This window comes from Triticum dicoccoides, chromosome 1B, assembly GCF_002162155.2.
Source record: "Triticum dicoccoides isolate Atlit2015 ecotype Zavitan chromosome 1B, WEW_v2.0, whole genome shotgun sequence".
Lineage (NCBI taxonomy): Eukaryota > Viridiplantae > Streptophyta > Magnoliopsida > Poales > Poaceae > Triticum > Triticum dicoccoides.
Window position 1 is genome coordinate 94,024,282 of NC_041381.1, and position 4,916 is coordinate 94,029,197.

The window sequence follows — 4,916 nt, forward strand, 5'->3', positions numbered from 1 at the left end:
CACCGCCCCCTGCTCCCACGCGCCGTCGCCCGTCGCCTCCCTGCTCCCACGCGCCGCCTGCGGCCTCACCGCTTCCACGCGCCGCCTCCGACCCCCTGCTTCCAACCCCCGCCGTCGGGGGCCACCCCAGCGCTGAAGAACATAAACATGGTGTACTGAACAAACATACACATTCACATAAACATGCCAGCAACCCCTCTTGCTATACTCGTGCTTGTACTTGTTTATTTTTTTGTCCGGAAAATGGTTTCTTATCCTCCTAACAAGTTTTCTCTGTCGCTGCAGCGCCCCGGTCGTTCATTGCCACCATCCTAGGTCGTTCAACATGATAGTGCCAAGCCGTTCGATGCCCCAGCTCGGGAGGTGCCCGTCACAGCTTTCCCCCCACCTCCCGTTGCATGTTAATGCTCCTTCTCTTGCATACATTCAGTTCACAAGATCATGTTCATGCATGGTCTCGCATTATAATTTTAGATCATGTTCATGCATTTGTGTTGTTTGGATTCAGTTACTCTGCTTGCACTCCCTGTTTGCATCTTAAGCTGATGGTGAGCCTTTGTCTGAATTATCAGTAAGCAATGCTGTTTGGATTCAGTTACTAAGACTGAAAAGTCGTTGAAGCTTCTATCCCCTGAGTTCTGATATTGTAGGCAATGTTGATCAAACGAGTTTAAAATTTAAATATTCTTGAATTCAGAAACACATAACCAGAGATACTAGATGCAAAACAAGCATACCTATCAGCACCTAAATACATACATGAACCCTGCCTAGTATATGTCTGATTAGCAGTCTACAGAATATCGAATTTTTTGGGTTTGATGTATCTACTAGATCAAGGCAATGCAGTAGATAGTAATACATCTCACAGTTCCTTCACGATTGCCCAAGCCATCCGGCACGCAAACTAGCTTTCCATAAATCAGCACCTGCAACAACCATAATTTCACACTTCCAGACTAATCAAACTCTTACCCTCACCCTTGAGATTGTTCCCTGCGCAATCTGTGTATGTTGCTGCTGCATGTACCACCAGTTTGTTCATGTTGGCATGTTCCAATACCCACTGAAGAAGCCCTGTGCCTGTACTGCTTCATTCTTGCTTGGACCGAAACTAAATACATAATTTTTGCACAACACTTGCAAGCGATTAGCTGAATTTTGGTATCATCTACCTTTCCTGTACTCCATTCTGACGACATTGAAAATTCAGAAATGGTATGCAGAGAGTAATTTCTATGCAATTTATATGGAACACATGACACGACTCAACTAGTATTTCGTCCACCGTCACCATTAGCCTAGCATGCCAAACTAGCTTACATAAATAACAATGCTATTGTTAATACATACTTTCTGAACTACAAACACCATAGGGAAAGAAGAAATGATTTTATCTCTGTGATAAGTTGTTGAATGACTTCTTAAGAAGAGCAGTACTACTAAGGAAACCTTGAAAACTTCTCCCCAGCAATCTCACGAAGCGATTTTCCTACTCATCGAACAAACAACAAACATGGCAGCATGAAACTATTTTTTTCCTAATAAAAAAGGGAGGGGGTACTTCAATTGTCAGTTCCTTCATATGAAAAACACGACAAAATACCTTCAGTTTATTTCAGCAGAGCAATGCCACAAGTAGTTCAAAAACACGACAAAATACCTTCAGTTTTTTCTGTTCCTTCATGGTGTTGCATCACATAGTGTACTGAAGAACATAAACATGGTGTACTGAACAAACATACGCATTCACATAAACATGCCAGCAAACCCTCTTGCTATACTCGTACTTGTACTTGTTTATTTTCTTGTTTGGAAAATGGTTTCTTATCCTCCTAACAACTTTTCTCTGTCGCTGCAGCGCCCCGGCCGTTCATTGACACCATCCTGGGTCGTTCAACATGACAGTGCCAAGCCGTTCGATGCCCCTGCTCGGGAGGTGCCCGTCACAGCTTTCCCCACACCTCCTATTGCATGTTCATGCTCCTTCTATTGTGTACATTCAGTTCAACATCTGGTGGTTTTTCAGTTCACCATAGATGTGCATTTTCAGCTTCATCTTGCAGGTATGATCATTCTCTGGCCTGCTAATGTCTTTTGCAGTAACTTTGTACACAAAATGATATAATGTTTGTCACTCTGCGGTGAAGAAGATATCCCTATGATAATGTTTGTCACTCTGATAGGTTCGCTCCATCTCTTGGAGCTGAATGGCTGACCATTTTTGGTCAAATTTGGCAATTGTTAACTTACGAACCTACCGACTCGGGTGTTCATTTCATTGGTCAATTGCTAGATTTAGGCTTTGAGATTGCTGAGACAATAATCCATGGATCAGTCTTCCAATGGATATAGTTCCTCCCAAAAAAGCACTAAAGGAGGTTAAAAAGCATGGTTCTGCTTGCTTGTGTCATTTTTCCCTTCATCGACAGAAAAACTAGTTCAACTACAAAAGAATACATCAGTTCAAATGTCAGTAAAATATCAGTTCAAAAATAAATAAAAACAACTTAAGTATACGCCATCATGGAGCGCTTGCCTTCAAGATTTATCTCTTGTTCTTGTTTTCCCTTTCCAGGTTTACGTTCTAGCATACCTTTTTTTCTTATCAATTACTCCCTCCGTAAAAAAATATAAGAGTGTTTAGATTGCTACTTTAGTGAACTAAATGATATTATATTTCTTTATAGAGGGGAATACCTCATCTATCCTTCCTTGTAGATGGAGATGTGTATATGTATACATGTGTTATGGAGAGAGAAGAACTTATCTGGTGGTGTGTGTGTGGGCTGCTGCATCCTCGTCCGGCCGCTCTAGTCCACACTCTCAGTACAACTTCTCTATGACCTCATGTTCACAAATCTTGTAGTACATTTTTTTAATCAAAATCTTGTAGTACTATGTAAAGCAAGTGTGGCCAACACATACTTTAGAAGTGATGCTAAAAACTGAGATGTCAAATTTAACATTCTATTATTTTCTTTTAGTTTTGGTGTCTGAATTTGTGGATATGTGAGCAGGCCCCAATATAGAGGTAGGCCTTGTCACTGCAAATTTATTATACACCTGATCCAAATTCTTCTGATGTTCTGGGCCTCTGGGGCATGGGTCCAATATATTAGTTTCTATGCTCCACTGGTTCTCTCCACCACGAGCCCCAGCGTGGATCACCCTCAGCGGCCAAATCCAGGCGCGCACAGTCACTGCTCGTGAACCCCGCCTCCATCAGCTCCACTTCACCGGAGCCGTCAGTGCGCAGGAGTAGGGGTAGAAGGTTCTGGTCAGAGTTCGGACTATACCAAATGTCCAAATTACATGGTGTGGTCTTCTGTTCTTTCTGTTCATTTCAAGGTAACTGTAGCTGAACTTGTGTTGTGTTGATACTGAACTTGTGTTTTGGCTGATTCTAAACTGATGCGTATCGAACATTGGTGTTTAAACAATTCTTGGTCCATTGACTGTTTGAACTTGCGACCTTACTGCCTTGAACTATGGTCTAAAAAAACTGAACTCATGCAGGTACTTGGTGGTGCAGACTTGGTAGCGGTGATATTTTGGTTCGCTTAAGAGTTCACAAATGAAGATTTCGAACAACAATCTCTAAATATTTTCTTGATCACTAAACAAGACCAATTTTAGCATGTTTCCTGAAATATTTTAGCATGTTTTATGTTTCCATCTACAAGTTCACACACTACTGTCTCGGACGTTCAAACATTTTTTCCCCTGATGTTCAGATATTATCTAGGAGGAATACATGTTGTAACTTCGAGAGAAAACATTCATGTTGATTACTCCCGTCAAGTGTAAAATTTTGCCAATATACAATCTATAAGTTCAATATCCAGTACATTAGTTTAGTAGTTGGTACTAACTACTCCAGTTTTTTTCTTGATGTACCTGTGGTGTCTAGTTTTTCTTTCAGTTCAATTTCTAAATTTCAGCCAGTTCAATTCGTATGGTAGCTCCAATTTAGTCAACGTGGTTAATTGTTGGCTGGTGTGTGTGCAGGGTACCGTGATATTGGGTAGGCGCGAAGTGTATCACTCCAGCATGCCATGCTCCAGTGCATGTCAACGTCTTCTCCACTGCAACGGAAGCTGCAGATTTTGCTCCGCTCTACTTGCCTTGCTAGTGTTTGCTTTAATGCCTCAATGGTGCATTGTGCATCTTTTGCACTCTGAAGACAGAGCTTGATTAGTCTGTTTCTACTATTAGTTCATGCAAACCTTGTTATATGATGTCTTCTTTTTCATTGTTACTCGATGTCTCATTTTCCTGTTTTCTGTTATTTTTTTCTAGGGAAGGTTCTTGTAATTATTAGTTCTTTGATTGTATGATGCAACCGCTTACTCGATGTCATTGTCATTGTTCTTGTAGTTGCATATATGGAAGTGTGTGCTTGGTTTGGTTCCATTTATCTTTCTCTCATGCCTGCCCTTTTGATCTTATAGGAATTGAGGCTTCGCCAAGGAACAAGACTGGTAACTAGCGCAAATGAGACCATGTCGAGAGGTGGCACTGCTAGACTTGTTGATGTGTAGTTATGGCATAAAAAAGATGGGAAAAAATGGTGTCTTGTATGATTCCATAAGGTGTACGTAGCAAATCTTCCCATGTGGATCAGTACAACTTATGTACGGCCTTGAGTTCACAAATCTTATAGTAATCTTTGTAGCTCTTCGTAAAACTTCGTAAAGCAAGATTGGCCCTTTTTTGTGAGCAACAATTCAAACGGAAATCTCCTGTATCAGCTCTTGTGATAGATGGAAGAAAGTTCACTAGCCAAAAGGTTAAAGAAGTCTACCTAATAATTTGCAAATCTTAAAGATAATGATCAGTTTGACTTAAAAAATGGTTTGCATTAAAAACAAATGATCAGATCAAATTAAAAATAATGATCAGTTCGAATTAAA

General features: G+C 40.8%; 1 long non-coding RNA gene across 2 annotated transcripts; it reads left to right on the forward strand.

The window, feature by feature from the left end:
- Positions 1-18: 18 nt before the first annotated feature.
- LOC119321329 lies at positions 19-4,705 on the forward strand. Of its 2 annotated transcripts, none has more exons than XR_005155137.1 (3): positions 19-363; positions 1,862-2,066; positions 2,722-4,705. It is a non-coding gene; the product is annotated as an uncharacterized LOC119321329 (long non-coding RNA). The 2 variants fall into 2 exon arrangements; XR_005155136.1 differs by having other exon boundaries at positions 19-152; positions 286-363; positions 1,862-4,705.
- The last annotated feature ends 211 nt before the right edge of the window (positions 4,706-4,916 follow it).